At 39.4% G+C, this 17,000-nt stretch overlaps 1 protein-coding gene and 1 long non-coding RNA gene across 2 annotated transcripts in view; one reads left to right on the forward strand and one right to left on the reverse strand.

Moving 5' to 3' along the window:
• Window positions 1-1,476, reverse strand: part of ABCC11 (ATP binding cassette subfamily C member 11) — a 130,918-nt gene extending 129,442 nt beyond the window's left edge. The window contains exon 1 of the mRNA XM_057493286.1: window positions 1,334-1,476. The gene's annotated coding sequence lies outside the window, so the exon portion shown is untranslated. The remainder of the gene's footprint in view (window positions 1-1,333) is intronic.
• Window positions 1,477-1,549: 73 nt separating this feature from the next.
• LOC130681099 (uncharacterized) overlaps window positions 1,550-17,000 on the forward strand; it is a 36,476-nt gene continuing 21,025 nt past the window's right edge. The window contains exon 1 of the long non-coding RNA XR_008994159.1: window positions 1,550-1,981. This is a non-coding gene — a long non-coding RNA (uncharacterized LOC130681099). The remainder of the gene's footprint in view (window positions 1,982-17,000) is intronic.

Raw genomic sequence — 17,000 nt, forward strand, 5'->3', positions numbered from 1 at the left:
ACAGGAGAAAGAATTGGCAGTTGTAGGCTGAAGAATTAAAGTGTACATGAAGCAATATCTTGAGCAAAGTTGAAATTGTTTAGTAGTGGTCTATGACTCGGAATTAAAAAATATCTTCTTGTAACCAGAGTATGGTATGTATACTATACGTTGAAATAATAACAACACTCTTCAAAATAGAGTAGCAGTAGAATTTAATAACAAATATTAGAAAATTAGAAGCGCTTCCATGTGGAAATGGAAATGCCCTTTCAAAAAATCCTGGAGCACTATGGGAAGAAAAGCTGAAATGGAATTATTCAAGTAATTTACTACACAGAAAATAAGCATCGATTAGAATCTTGGGTAGTTAACTTCACCACTCAGAGAACTTAAAAGTTAAATAATTATCTCTATGAAAGAAAGTGAGTTAAGATCAAATAAATCAAAGAGCTAGTGCTTTAAAAATTTGTTAAAGAAAATATTAGGTAAACCAATCAAAAAAAGAGAGCAAAAACAAATAAAATTAAGATATGAAAAGAGGAAAATAAGAACCACTGAGGAATTTAAATTATGAGTACTATACGAATACTTTTGAAGGTTTGGATAACTTTCTAAGTAAATTCACCAATACTGATCACAGAAGAGAAAGCCTAAATTGACCTTGCTATTGAAGAAACAGTAAACAGCTGCCAGAAAAGACAGTTACAATAAGCACACTTTACACTTCTATTGTAATTTGTCAACATATAGGTACAAAATATGGAAATGCAATAATAGTAAGAAAATTTAATACTCCACTTACATCAATGTATAGACCATTCAGAGAGTAAATTAATAAGGAAGTATTGGTCTTAAATGAGTTGGATCAAATGGACTTAACACATCTATACAGAACATTCCATCCAAAGGCAACAGAATACACATTCTTCTGCAGTGCACATGGAACATTTTCCAGAAAAGATCATATGCTAGTCCACAAAATAGGTCTTAAGAAATTCAAGAAGACTGAAATTTTATCAAGCACGTTTTCTGGTCACAATGGTAGGAAATTAGAAATGAAAAACTCTGGAAAATTCAAGTATGTGGGTTGAACGATATGCTCCTGAACAACCAATGGTCAAAGGAGAAATCAAAAACGATCTTAAGACAAAAATGAAAATATAACACCAAGGGCTGGTTCTGTGAAAAGATAAAATTGACAGGCTTTTACCTAGACTCATCAAAAAAAGAGAGAACTGAAATAAAATGTGAAATAAAGAGATGTTAGAACTGACACCACTGAAATACAAAGGATTATAAGAGACTATTTGAACAATAATATGTTGGCAACCAAGAAGATATGGATAAATACCTGGAAACACACAATCTAGTAAAAGTAGAAGAGGCGAGCAGCAGTAGCTTGAGCTCCCGGCGGGCGTCCCGGTTGTCACTGGGGACCTGCCGCGCTCTCTCGCAGTCGATCCGCCGGGCTTCCTCGGCCTCCCCCCTCAGGGAGCGTGCGCTGACTCCGGGCTCATTCTCCCGCAGCGCCTGCGCGGTAGCACTGCCGGCCCTTCTGCTCGCGCGCGCTCGCTACCCCGAGGCTACGCTGGCCGCCGAGCCCCTGCCGCCCGGGCCCCACCTCCGCGGCGAGCTCGGGGACCCTCTGGGCTGGGGAGGCAGCGGGAGCGGGCGGCTAGGGTTGCCGGGAAGAGCGAAGCAGGCGCGGGCGCGTGCTCGGGAGGCGCAGGAGGGAAGGCCAACCCTCCCGGCCTCGCCCAGACGCCCGCGCGTCCTTCCCTAGGAAGCGGCGGCTCGCCTCGCCCCCCGCGCCGCCGCCGCCGCCGCAGCCGAGGTTCCCTGAAGGTCTGCGCCCGGTGGCGAGAGCAGTCACCGGGGCGTCCCTGCAGCGAGCGGCCGCCAACGGCAACACGCGCCCGGCGCGCCCGCTTCTCGCCGCCGCCTGGCACCGCCACCTTGGCCCTGCCGCGCCCACCGCCCGGATGGCGCGCCTGTAATTGTGAGTTTTTAAGTGCTGCTAGATAATTCTAAAATTAATCGCTTTATAATTGAGATATATTGACTTATCGCATTGTGTTAGTTTTAGGTGTACAACATAATGATTTGATATATGTATTACACATTGTGAAATGATTACAGCAATAAGTTTAGTTAACATCCATCACTATATATAGTTAGGATTCTTTCCTTCTTGAAGATGAGAACTTTTAATATCTACTCTCTCAGCATTTAAACATACAAATACAACATTGTTAACTATATTCACCATGCTATATATTACTTCCCAGGACTTCTGCGTCTGGTAACTGGAAGTTTGTACCTTTAGATCTTCACCCATTGGGCCTGCCCCCCTACCCCTCACCCTCGCCTTGTCTGGTATTCACCAAACTGTTCTGTATATGTATGAATTCTCTCTGTTTTGTTTTGTTTTAGATTCCGAATGTAAGTGATATCATTCAGTATTTGACTTATTTCACTTAGGGCACATCCATGTTGTTACAAATATCAGAATTTCCATTTTTTTGTAACTGAGTATTATCCCACTGTGTGTGTGTGTGTGTACACACACAACATTTTCTTTGTCGATTCATTCATCAGTGGACACTTTAATTTTTTCTGTCCTGGCTATTGTAAACAATGCTGCAGTGAACAGAGCAGATATTTTAAGATTGTGATTTCACCTCCTTTGGATAAATACTCAGAAGTGGAATTGCTGGATCATGTAGTAGTTCCTTTTTTTACTTTTTACTGAAACTCCATACTGTTTTAGATAGCAGCAGAACCAATTTACATTCTAACAGTGAACCGAAAGGGAACCCTTTTCTCCACATCCTCCCCAACACTTGGTATTACTTGCCTTTGTGATAATAGACATTCTAACAGGTATGCGGTAATATCTCATTGTGGTTTTGATTTGCATTTTGTTGGTGATTAGTGATGTGGAGCACCTTTTCATATACGTTGGCTATTTGTATGTGTTCTTTGGAAAAATGTCTATTTACATTCCTGCCCATTTTGTAATTGGGTTGTTTGGTGGGTTTTTTCCCCTACTGAATTGTGTTAATTCTTCCTATATTTTAGATATTAATCCCTTATCAGATATGTGATTTGAAAATATTTTCTCTGAATCTATAGATTGTCTTTTTTTGTTGATTGCTTCCTCTGCTGTACAGAAGCCTTTTCGTTTGATATAATCCTACTTTTCCTTTTTACTTTTGTTGGCCTTCTCTCACTCTTGGTGTCGATTCAAAAAACTGTCAACAAGACCAGTGTCAGTGAGCTTACCCTCTATGTTTTCTTCTAGGAAGTTTATGATTTCAGGTCTTAATGTTTCAGTGCTTGATCCATTTAGAGTTGATTTTTGTGTATGGTATAGGGTTTATCTCCAAGCTCTCTATTCTGTTCCATTGATCTAGGTGTCTGTAGTGTACTGTTTTGATTATTATAGCTTTATGAATATAGTTTGAAATCAGGGAGCTTGATACCTCCAGCTTTGTTGTTCTTTCTGAAGATTACTTTGGCTATTCAGGCTTTTGTGGTTCCAAACACATTTTAGCTTTGTTCTAGTTCCATGGAAAATGCCTCTGGGGTTTCGATAAGGGGTTACATTGAGTCTGTGGATTGCTTTGAGTAGTATGTGATGATAATTGTTTCAGTCTATGAGCACAGACTCTTTACATTTCCATACATATTCTTCAACTTCTTTCATCAGCATTTTACAGGTTTCAGCATACAGATTTTTCACCTCATTGATTAGATTTATTTGTGGGTATTTTTTTATTTTCAATGCAAGTGTAAATGTAAGTATTTTCATAATATCTCTTTCTGATAGTTCACTATTAGTGTGTAGAAACACAGCTGAGTTTTGTATATTGATTTTACATTCTCAGTATTATTGACTTCAAACAGTTTGTTGTAACATCTTTTTGAGTCTTCAGGGTTTTATATATATAATAGGTCATATACAGATAATGATGGTTTTGCTCTAGTTCATTGAAGAATGCTGTAGGTATTTTGATAGGGATTTCATTGAATCTGTATATTGCTTAAGGCAGGATGGCCATTTTGACAATATTAATTTTTCCTAGCCAAGAGCATGGGATGAATTTCCATTTATTAGTGCCCTCTTTAATTTCTTTTAAGAGTGTCTTGTAAATGAACTAGTGGTTACCAAAGGGGACGGGTGTGGGAGGGCGGATGGGGAGGGAGAGAGAAGGGGACCAAGGGGTATTATGTTTAGTACACATGGTGTGGGGGATCACGGGGAGAACAGTGTATCACAGAGAATGGACATAGTGGATCTCTGGCAACTTGCTGCACTGATGGACAGTGACTGCATTGGGGTATGGGTGGGGACTTGATAATGCAGATAAATGTAGTAAACACATTGTTTTTTCATGTGAAACCTTCATAAGAGTGTATATCAATCATTCCTTAATAAAAAATTTTTAGGAAAGAGTGTCTTGTAGTTTTCAGGGTATCAGTGTTTCATTTCCACGGTTAGATTTATTCCTAGGCATTTTATTCTTTTTGATGCAATTGTGAATGGAATTTTTACCTGTTTTCTCTTTCTGCTAGTTCATCATTAGTGTACAGGAATGCAACAGATTTCTGTGTATTAATTTTGTATCCTGCAACTCTGCTGAATTCAGATATTAGTTCTAGTATTTTTGGAGTGGAGTTTTTAGGGTTTTTTATGTAAAATATCATGTCATCTGCAAACAGGGACAGTTTGACTTCTTCCTTACCAATCTGGATGTCTTGTATTTCTTGTCTGATTGCCGTGACTAGGACCTCCAGTACTATGTGGAATAACAGTGGGGAGAGTAGGCATCCCTGTCTTGTTCCCGATCTTAGGTGTAAAGCTTTCAGCTTCTCCCTGTTAAGTATGATGTTGGCTGTGGGTTTATCATATATGGCCTTTATTATGTTGAGGTACTTGCCCTCTATACCTATTTTGTTGAGAGTTTTTGTCATGAATAGATGTTGAAGCATTTCTGAAATGTTTTTTCTGTATCTCTTGAGATGATCATATGATTTTTTGGGGTTTTTTTCATGGATTTTTTTTATTAAGGTATTATTTATACACACTTTCATAAAGGTTTCACTTGAAAAAACAATGTGGTTACTAGATTCACCCATATTATTGTGGACCCACCCATACCCCAATGCAGTCACTGTCCATCAGTGCAGCAAGATGCCACAGATCACTGTTTGCCTTCTCTGTGCTACACTGTTTTCCCCATGATCCCCCACACCATGGTACTAAACATAATAACCATCCATCCCCTCCTCTGTCCCTCCCCACCCACCATCCCACAACCCTCCCCTTTGGTAAGCACTAGTCCCTTCTTGGAGTCTCTGAGTCTGCTGCTATTTTGTTCCTTCAGTTTTGCTTTGTTGTTATACTCCACAAATGAGGGAAATCATTTGTCACTTGGCTTTCTCCCCCTGGCTTATTTCACTGAGCATAATATCCTCCAGCTCAATCCATGTTGTTGCAAATGGTAGGATTTGTTTCTTTCTTATGGCTGAATAGTATTCCATTGTGTATATGTACCCCATATTCTTTATCCACTCATCTACTGTTGGACTCTTAGGTTGCTTCCATATCTTCGCTATTGTAAAAAGTGCTCTGATAAACATAGGGGTGCATATGTCTTTTTCAGTCTGAGAAGTTGTATTCTTTGGGTAAATTCCAAGGAGTGGGATTCCCTGGTCAAATGGTATTTCTATTTTTAGTTTTTTGAGGAACTTCCATATTGCTTCCACAATGGTTGAGCTAACTTACATCCCCACCAGCAGTGTAGGAGCATTCCCCTTTTATATATATATTTATAAATACAGGTATTTAAAATCAAAGTCTCCCTACTGCTCCTCTTTTCCCCCAAACCCTTACTTCCCCTGCCCAGAGACAATCACTTTTACTAGTTTCTTATATGTCCGAGATGATGTATGCATAGCAATTATATCACATTAGATTTTTGATCACTTACTACTTGAAGGGTTTGTCAGTGTTATTGATACTTGGGGTGGAATAATTCTTTGCTATGGGGACTGTCCTGTGTGTGCAGGGTGTTTAGCAGTGTCCCACCAGTTGCCAGTTGCACCTCTTCCCTCACTGTGACAACCAAAAATATCTCCAGACATTACCTAATGGTATCTGAGGGGCAAAACTGCCCTGGTTGAGAACCAGTGCCCTAAAGAAAAGGAAGCAGAAGAAAGGGACTGCTGTTGTCTATTTTTTTTTAAGTTAGAAGTAGTGCCTGTTTACTCAGATATCTTGTAGTTCATCTATGCCGTCATTCCCTGTTATGTGACTTAAATGTTCATAAATTGATATAGAATTATAATTACATTTCTGCCTCTCTTTGCAGTTATGAGTTTTTCATTCCTAGGCACAATGGGCACAAAATTACTTTGAGTTTCTTTGGCTATTGTTCCTCTTTTCGTATACTCTGATCCTGGTGGAAATAGTATTCTTGTATATTTCCAGTAATCTTGTAGCTAGTTCTCCCAGAATGAGACTTAGGAGCACAATTGCTTTGGGTATCATCATTTGTATTGTTCAGTAGAATCATGGAGTCACTCTTCCAGGTATTTTCTGAGGGCCTTCTGTGTGCTGTTGCCCCACATAGAAAGTGCTTTGAGAGCAAAGACTATATTGATTCAACAAATATATATTGCATAAACCTGCTGTCTACTTGGCACTACTCTAGATCTTAGATACATAGTAAGTAAAATGGGCCCTGACCTTACTGGTGTACCCTCCTAATTGGTTAGCCCAATAAATGGGTAAGCAAATAAATATGTAGTCAGATAATAAGGAAAATACTATGAAAGCAATAAAGTGCTATGACAGAAAAATCCAAGGATATCTAATTAAATACACTTGAAGGATGCTATAGAGTTGGTCATTCCAAGAATATAAAGCAGAGCATTTAAAACACATAACTGTGTGTTCAGAAGCTCCTAGGGAGCAAAGACCTTAGTGTTCTGAAGATTGCTGTGTTTGGAGCATAGCAAGAGAGGAAGGAGAATGATTCCAAGTGAGGTTGGCGAGGCAGGTGGGGCTGAATCATATAGGATATTATGAGCCCTGGTAAGGAGTTTGCATTATCTCTAAAGAGCAACAGGAAGCCATTGAAAAGTATTAAGTAAGGTTGTGACTGTTTTGTGGTAAGTGATGGAGAGAGTGTAAAGAGAAGGCAGGGAGATTAGTTAGGAAACTCTTAAGAGCAGCTCAAGAGAGAGGTTGGCAGCTTGAATGAATGTGGTGGCCTAGAAAGGAGCAGAGGAATTTGGCATTCTGGAGGTAGAGTCCACAGGACTTAACAGATAGTTTGGGAAAGAAGATAGTATCAAGGCTGACCTCAGCTTTCTGCCTTGAGTAACTTAGGATGTGCTTGTCCGTTTACTGAGGTGGGGAGAATGGTATTGAAAAAATGTTGGTAGTGGGGAGATTTAAGAGTTCAGACCTGGGTTTTTTGATGTGTTCATGTGTTAAGTTTAACATGTCTATGAGATATCCAAGTAGAGATATCCAGTAGGAGGTTGGATATCCCAGTCTGAACTCAGTGGTCTGGCTTAGAGATAACAGGCCCACGAGTCCTCAACATAGAGATGGCTCTGAAGCTGTGAGAACCACTGGGACCTTCCAGTGCAGAGGTTCTGAATCTGGGATCCAGGAGCCCCACAGGAATTCATTTATAGAATTTGGGGCCCATGAACTTGGCTAGGAAAAGCTTTTCTTGCTCTTAGTAACCTCTAGTTGAAATTTAACATTGCCTTCCATTTTGAACATGGGCCTCAAACCACAATAGTATTAACATTTGTAGTTTTTTCACCAATAGAAATCAGTATTTTCATATCACATTACAACTATTGCTGATATCTCAAAATAGCATTTACACTTATCACTACTTCAGCAATAATAGTACAGTTACTAAACCCATAACTAGATCCTGATTTTTAATGTATTAAAAATGCATGAGTAAAGAAATATATATCACAATTTTATATTTCGAAAACTGTATTTCTTTTGTAATCCTTCACATTTTATATCACATCTTTAAAAGATATTCTGAGAAGGTGTCCATAGACTTTATCAGATGCCAGAAAGATTCTTGACAGAATAATCAAGAACCCTTGATAATGTGACTGTAGAATGAGAAGAGAATTTGCTTAGGGTTCAGCCCTGAGGTTGGTTAATGGAGGGAGGGCCAGCAGACAAGGCTTTGAAGGAAGGTTCGAGAGGCAGGAGGAAACCGGAGAGAGAGTGGTGTCATGGGAGTTATGTGAGGTAAGTATTTGCAGGAGAGTGGACAGATGGGTGAAGATCTGGATTTGGTGTCATTATGTCATTGGTGATGTTGGTCAGTGATTTCACTTGAAGGATTAAAGAGATAACTAGATTTGAGTGGGTTGAAAGGCAAATGGACCATGAGTATAGTCCAGAAGTTAGCAAAGTTTTTCTGTAAAGGGCCAGATAATGATAGTTTTGGCTTTCTTGGCTATTTGATCTCTGTTGTAGCCTCTGTTTTGTAGCATGCAAGCAGCCACAGATAATACATCAAAGAGCATGGTGACTGTTCCAATGAAACTTCACTTAAAAACCAGCTGAAATAGCCATAATTTGCTAAGCCCTCGCATAGACAACTCTTTGCTGAAGTTTGGATAGGAAGTAAAGTTGAAAAGTGAAGAAGCAATTGAAGGGCACAAGAAGTGCATGATTATGTGGTGTGTATTTTAAGATGGGAGATTCTAGGGCATATTTTTTGCTAATGGAAAGGATCCTGTGGAGGAGGAGAGGTTGATGGTACTGAAGAGAGTTTAACCGTAGTGATAAACGTCTGAATAGGCAAGAGGCAGTAGGATTAAAAGTACAGAGATACTTAAGAAATTGTTTCCTGTGACTTGGTGTTACTTTGAGTGACATGAAAATCCATGTTAGCAGTGAGACCTACCTATATGCGGAGACTGTCCCTGTATATGGTGTTCAACTTCTACGGCCAGATAATGTGGTAAATTAGGCCTGGAGAAGGAGGGTTAAGTGAGGTGAGATGTAGTGAGGTTAAGTGGGGTGAGATGTAGCAGCTCTTTAATTTATTAGATTTGGGGTTTAATTGGGATCTTGTTGGATTGGCTTGTCCTGGAGCAATAAATGTGGATGCCTTCATTTTTCTTGCAGATGTATCTTCAAGAGCCTAATTTTGCTTCTGTGAACTGACAAGTGCTAGGAGTTGCAGAGAAGTGCTAGCTCAGTATTCTTTGTTTTTCTACTGCCTTTTAGTTGGTACATTCCTATCAGTAACTGGTTCCCTCTGGCAGTTACTACAGCAGAGGAGAGAGGACGGAGGAGGGTAGGCATCTACTTCATCACTCCTCTGCCTCCCCACTATTGAGAGTCATTGTTCTAGACCTTTTGTGGGAACTTTAACTCAGTATTTTACAAGGCATTTTCATCTTTTCCCTGGAGCAGTTCAGGTATCTAAATGATCTCAAGCACATTTCCACAATCGGAAGTTTTCTCTCCTGTAGGAATGTTTTGCCTTTTGCAGACCCCAGTATAGAAGAAAGGTCTTCAGCACATTAAATCAGTACATATTTTCAGGATGAGCACAGGCAATAATCCAGGCAGTAGATTCTTTCACAGCGTTTTATGGGCATTGACTACACTATACAGAAGGGAGTTACAGAGGGTGTAGACAATGCCTGCTCCTATGACACAAACCCTGAAAATGATCTGTTACCTGCATTGAAAATGTTTAGCACTGGGATCGGGGCGTATAGACTGAAGAATGTTTTCTTCTGTTATCAGGTTTGCTATGCTCATATATTTTTAAGATTGGAAGAAATGAGATGATGAGAATCCTTAGTGTACCTGTGTTATAGGATTTCTGCCTGACTTCTTTGAAATAGTTATTTTTGTATGAAATTATGTCCATGACAAAAATTTTTTTCAAAGCATACAGCAAGGGAGATATTAAAGTGAAAATTCCCATTCCCCCCAAGTAATATAAACACTCTTACATTTCCTATATGTACAAGAAAATGTTTATGCCCATGCAAGCACATGGGCTCATGCATTTATCCTTTTTTCTTACAGCATGAATGAAATCATAGAATATTTTCTGTTCTTAACAGCTTGCTTGCTTAACAGGCAGGTCTTTCCATATCAGGACACACTGATTCATCTCATTCTGCCTCAGGGCCATTTCTTCTGCCTGGAAGTCTTATCCTAGATCTCTCCATGGCTTACCCTCTCCCAGTCCTTACTTATATTCTCCGATGCCTTCCCTAAGTGCCCCATCTAAAATTTCAGTCCCTCCCCTGTCACTGTCTACTTCCTTTCCCTATAAATGACTTTTTCCCAGCATTGATGATTTCCATACTTTTTATTTGGTTTATTGTGTGTTTCACCACAGTAATGTATACTCTAGGTTGCAGAGGAATTTGTGACTGTGTTATTTACTGCCAAATCTCCAGCCTTTACAGTAATGCCTGATCCTGTAGTACATCCTCAGTAAATATTTGTTGAATGAATGAGTGAACAAATATGTTGCTTTCCCTATTTGAGTATACCATAATTTATTAAATAATTCCCCATTGACAGACATTTAGGTTTTCAGTTTTCCCTACTTCAATGAACAAAACTATATGGCATAGTGTTATGCATATATTTTTGTACTATTGTATAGGATAAATTCCTAGAGTTGGAATTGTGAGTCTAAAGGATACATATGTTTAAAATTTTGAGTAGTTGTCTCTCATCCTTCTCCATCCCCTAAGAAAAAAGGTGTTATCAAATTGTAGTCCTGCTAAAAGTGTATAAGGACATTAATTTTCCTACACGCTCACCTACACCGGTTACAATCAGTCTTTAAGTCTTTGTCATCTGATAGATGAAAATGGTATCCTATCTTAATTTGAGTTTCTTTCTTTATAAGTAAAGTTGAGTACAATTTCCTTTGTTTTACTTTTCCAGGTATGTCTTTTTTTTCCTATTGCTCTGTTAGGTTGTTGTGCTTCTGTTTTTGCCACTACATCTTTGCTTTGGTACATTTCCTCTCTCCAGGCTGCAGCCAGATCTAAGCCTAGAAAACAATATACATCTGGGGCACAGCTATTTTGTTTTCTTCTTATGGCTGAATAGTATTCCATTGTGTATATGCACCACATCTTCTTTATCCATTCATCTACTGATGGACACTTAAATTGCTTCCATATCCTGGCTATTGTAAATAGTGCTGTAATAAACATAGGGGTGCATATGTCTTTTTGAATCTGAGAACTTGTTTTCTTTGGGTAAATTACTAGGAGTGGAATTCCTGGGTCAAATGGTATTTCTATTTTTAGTTTTTTGAGGAACCTCCAAATTGCTTTCCACAATCATTGAACTAATTTACAGTCCCACCAGCAGTGTAGGAAGGTTCTCCTTTCTCCACATCCTCGCCAGCATTTGTTGTTGTTTGTCCTTTGGATGTTGGCCACCTGAACTGGTGTGAGGTGATATCTCGTTGTGACTTTAATTTGCATTTCCCTGATAATTAGCGATGTTGAGCATCTTTTCATGTACCTGTTGGCCGTCTGAATTTCTTTGGAGAAGTGTCTGTTCAGCTCTTATGCCCATTTTTTAATCGTGTTATTTGCTTTCTGGGTGTTGAAGCATATGAGACTTTCATATATTTTGGATGATAACCCCTTATTGGATGGGTCATTTAGAAATATATCCTCCCATATTGTAGGAGCCTTTTTGTTCTGCTGATGGTGTCCTTTGCTGTACAGAAGCTTTTTATTTTGATATAGTCCCACTTGTTCATTTTTGCTTTTGTTTCCCTTGCCCAAGGAGATACGTTCAGGAAAAAGTTGTTCAAGTTTATATTCAAGAGATTTTTGCCTATGTTTTCTTCACAGAGTTTTATGGTTTCATGACTAATATTCAGGTCTTTGGTCCATTTCAAGTTTACTTTTGTTTATGGGATTAGACAGTAATCCAGTTTCATTCTCTTGCATGTGGCTGTCCTCCCCTCCAGTTTTTCCAACATGAGTTATTGAAGAGGCTGTCATTTCCCCATTGTATGTCCATGACTCCTTTATCATATATTAATTGGCCATATATGTGTGGGTTTTTATCTGTTCCATTGATCTTTGGTTCTGTTCTTGTGCCAGTACCAAATTGTCTTGATTACTGTGGCTTTGTAGTAGAGCTTGAAAATGTGGTGTGTAATCCCCAATACTTTTTTCTTCCTTCTCAGGATTGCTTTTGCTATTCAGGGACTTGTGGTTCCATATGAATTTTAGAACTATTAGTTCTTGTTCATTGAAGAATGCTGTTGTTATTTTGATAGGGATTGCATTGAATCTGTAGATTGCTTTAGGCAGGATGGCCATTTTGATAATATTAATTCTTCCTATCCATGAGCACAGGATTTGTTTCCATTTATTAGTGTCCTCTTTAATTTCTCTCAGGTGTCTTGTAGTTTTCAGGGTATGGGTCTTTCGCTTCCTTGGTTAGGTTTATCCCTAGATATATTATTCTATTTGATGGAATTGTGAATGAAATTGTTTTCCTGATTTCTCTTCTAGTTCATCATCAGTGTATAGGAATGCAACAGATTTCTGTGTATTAATTTTGTATCGTGTAACTTTGCTCAATTCGGATATTAGTGTTAGTATTGGGATGGATTTTTTTAGGGTTTTTTACGTACAATATCATGTCATCTGTGAACAATGACAGTTTTACTTCTTCCTTACCAATCTGGATGCTTTTATTTCTTTGAGTTGTGTAAGTACCGTGGCTAGGACCTCCAGAACTATGTTGAATAAAAGTGGGGAGATGGGGTATCCTTGTCTTGTTACCCATCTTCAAGGAAAAGCTTTTACATTCTCACTCTTAAGTATGATGTTGGCTGTGGGCTTGTTGTATATGGCCTTTATTATGTTGAGGTACTTGCCCTCTGTACCCATTTTGTTGAGAGTTTTTATCATGAATGGCTGTTGAATTTTGTCAAAAGCTTTTTCAGTATCTATGGAAATGAACATGTGATTTTTGTCCTTTTTATTGATACAGTGGATGATGTTGATGGATTTGCTAAGGTTGTACCATCCTTGCATCCCTGGGATGAATCCCACTTGAGCATGATATATGATCCTCTTGATGTATTTTTGAATTCGGTTTGCTAATATTTTGTTGAGTATTTTTGCATCTGTATTCATCGGGGATATTGGTCTGTAATTTTCTTTTTGGTGGTGTCTTTGCCTGGTTTTGGTATTAGAGTGACGCTGGCTTCATCGAATGAGTTTGGAAGTATTCCCTTCTCTTCTATTTTTTGGAAAACGAAGGAGAATGGGTATTATGTCTTCTCTAATTGTCTGATAAAATTCAGTGGTGAAGCCAGCTGGTCCAGCGATTTTGTTCTTGGGTAGTGTTTTGATTACTGATTCAATTTCGTTGCTGGTAATTGTTTGGTTCATATTTTCTGTATTTTCCTGGGTCAGTCTTGGAAGGTTGTATTCTTGTAGAAAGTTGTCCATTTGTTCTAGGTTGTCCAGGTTGTTAGCATATAATTTTTTGTAGTATTCTTTAAATAATTATTTGTATTTTGGTGGTGTCTTTAGTGATTTTTCCTTTCTCATTTCTGATTCTGTTTTTGTGTGTAGACTCTCTTTTTTCTTAATAAGTCTGACTAGGGTTTTATTCATTTAGTTTATTTTCTCAAAGAACCAGCTCTTGGTTTCATTAATTTTTTGTATTCTTTTATCTTCTCAATTTTATTTATTTCTTCTCTGATCTTTATTATGTCCCTCCATGTACTGACTTTGGGCTTCGTTTGGTGTTCTTTTTCCAGTTCCAATAATTGTGAGTTTAGACTGTTCATTTGGGATTGTTCTGTCTTCTTTAAATAGACTAGATTGTTATATACTTCCCTCTTAGAACTGCATTTGCTGTATTCTACATAAGTTGGGGAGTTGAGCTGCTGTTTTCCTTTGTTTCCATATCTTACTTGATCTTTGTTTTAATTTGGTCATTGGTCCATTGATTATTTTGGAGCATGCTGTTAAATCTCCATGTGTTTGTGAGCCTTTTTGTTTTCTTTGTACAGTTTATTTCTAGTTTCATACCTTTGTGATCTGACAAGTACAACTTCAGTATTTTTGAATTTGCTGAGGCTCTTTTAGTGGCCTAGTATGTGCTCTGTTTTGGAAAATTCTCCATGTGCCCTTGAGAAGAATGCATATCCTGCTGCTTTTGGGTGGAGTGTTCTGTAGATTTCTGTTAGTTCCACATGTTCTAATGTGTTGTTCCGTGCCTCTGTCTCCTTATTTATTTTCTGTCTGGTTGATCTGTTCTTTGGAGTGTGGTGCATTGAAGTCTTCTAAAATGAAATGCATTGCATTCTATTTCCCCCTTTAATTCTGTTAGCATTTGTTGTACATATTTGTGTGCTTCTGTGTTGTATGCATAGATATTTGTAATGGTTATATCCTCCTGTTGAACTGACACCTTTATCATTATGTAATGTCCTTCTTTGTCTCTTGTTACTTTGTTTGGAGTCTATTTTGTCTGATACAAGTATGCAACTCCTGCTTTTTTCTCCCTATTAGTTGCATGAAATATCTTTTTCCATCCCTTCACTTTTAGTCTGTGTATGTTTTTGGGTTTGAAGTGAGTCTCTTGCAGGCAGCAAATAGATGGGTCTTGCTTTTTTGTCCATTCTGTAACTCTTTGTCTTTTGATTGGTGCATTCAGTCCAATTACATTTAGGTTGATTATCTTTAGATATGTACTTATTGCCATTGCAGGCTTTGGATTCGTGGTTACCAATGGTTCAAGGGCATTTCTTTACTATCTAGCAGTCTACCTTTACTCATTTATTATGCTATTATAGACACAGTCTGGTGATTCTTTTTTTTTCTCCTTTCTTTTTCTTCTTCTCCACTCTTTATATGTTAGGTGTCATATTCTGTACTCTTTGTGTATCTCTTGACTGACTTTTTGAGTACCTGATATAATTTTGCATTTGGTTAGTGTTTAGTTGGTCTGCTTCCTTTGCTGTGGTTTTATTTTCTCTGGTGACAGCTATTTAGCCTTTGGCACACTTCTATTTAGAGCAGTCTAAAATACATGGTAGAGATAGTTTGTGGGAGGTAAATTCCTCAACTTTTTTTGCTTATCTGTGAACTGTTTAATCCCTCCTTCAAATTTAAATGATAATCTTGTTGGGAAGAGTATTCTTGGTTCTAGGCCCTTCTGTTTCATTGCATTGAATATATCATGCCATTCCCTTCTGGCCTGTAAGGTTTCTGCTGAGAAATATGATGATAGCCTGATGGGTTTTCCTTTGTAGGTGATCTTTTCTCTCCTTCTGGCTGCTTTTAATTCTCTGTCCTTTTCCTTGTCTTTGCCATTTTAATTATTATATGTCTTGGTGGTGTCCTTTTTGGGTCCCTTCTGTTGGGATAGCTCTGGACGTCTATGGCTTGAGAGACTATTTCCTTCCCCCATTTGGGGAAGTTTTCAGCAATTATTTCTTCAAAGACACATCCTATCCCTTTTTCTCTCTGTTCTTCTGGTACCCCTGTAATGCTAATATTCTGTTTGGATTGGTCACACAGTTCTCTTAATATTCTTTCATTCCTAGAGATCCTTTTTTCTCTCTCTGCCTCAGCTTCTCTGTATTTGTGCTATCTAATTTTTATTCCATTTACCCTCTCTTCTCCCTCATCTAATCTGCTTTCAAGTCTGTCCATTGTTTGTTTCATTTCAGTTATCTCCTTTCTGAATTTCTCCCTTAGCTCTTGAATATTTTTCTGTAGCTCCATTAGCATGCTTATGACTTTTATTTTGAATTCTTTTCAGGAAGATTGGTGATTTCAGTTTCACGGAGCCCTCTTCCTGGTGTTTGAGGGATTTTGCACTGAACAAGGTTCTTCTGCCTTTTCATAGTAATGGAGTGATGGGAGTGGTCACAGTCAAGTGGCACAGGTATCAGGTGGGAGAACAATCTCCCTTCCTGCTTGCAGGTCAGAGTGCGTGTCTCCGCTGTCTGTGCCAGTTAACTGCGCACAAGGAGCGGCTTCCGGGTTAATCCCCTAACGTGCTGTGGACGGGGTGGTGCTCAGGATGGTTTAGGGCGATGGTGGGGGTGGCAGGTGAGCAGCGCAGGTATTTGCAGGTAGAGCAATGCCCTTTTGTGTTTCCTGGTCTCAGTGTCTGTCTCCACTGTCTTGCCGGTTGGCCGTGCCCAGGGAACATTGTCTGGGTTAATCCCCTAAGCTGCCGTGGGCGGGGTGGCTCTCCAGATGGCCTAGGGTGATGGCGGGGGTTCCTAGCAAGGGGCGCGGGTGTTTTCAGGGAGGGTAAAACCCTTTCATACTTCCCAGTCGCCATGCCTTTCTCCGCTGTCTGGTCGGGTTATCCTCGTGAAGGGAGTAGCCTCTGCATTAAGCTGTGTAGTTTCTGTAGGCAAAGCTGCCCTCCAGCTGGTCTGCAGCAGTGGTGGTGGCAGTGGGTTTGTGTGGAGATGCCTGAGGGGAGGAAAAAGCAGCAGGCTGCTTATCGCCTTGAGGGGCATTGGGGCTGCATTGCCTACAGGGAGGATAGGGTGCCTGAAGCTCCTGAAAGTTCCTAACCTGGTGGGCTGAGTGTGCCACAACGATTTTGTCCACCTGTTTCTTCTCCTAAACCCTTGCCCCTTTAGCAGCCTTCTGACTGTTGAGAAGTCTTTTCAAGTGCGTGTTTTTCTTTTGTCTCAGGAAAGCCAGTTGTTGGAAACTGTAGTCTTAGTCTCTGACTTTGGTTTTCAGCCCCTCTAATCTCCAGAGCACCATGCAATGTGGGTTTGTGCTCCTGGGGTAGATTTCTAGGGCTGGGTGTTTAGCAGTCCTGTGCTTTCACTCCCTTCCCACTCTGATTATTTTTCTCCCGCCACAGAGCTGGGGTGTGGAGAGTGCTCGGGTCCCACTGGGTTGCCGCTTTTTACCTTACCCTTTTCGGTGAGATGTTGACTTCTCCC

This window comes from Manis pentadactyla, chromosome 15, assembly GCF_030020395.1.
Source record: "Manis pentadactyla isolate mManPen7 chromosome 15, mManPen7.hap1, whole genome shotgun sequence".
NCBI classification, from domain to species: domain Eukaryota; kingdom Metazoa; phylum Chordata; class Mammalia; order Pholidota; family Manidae; genus Manis; species Manis pentadactyla.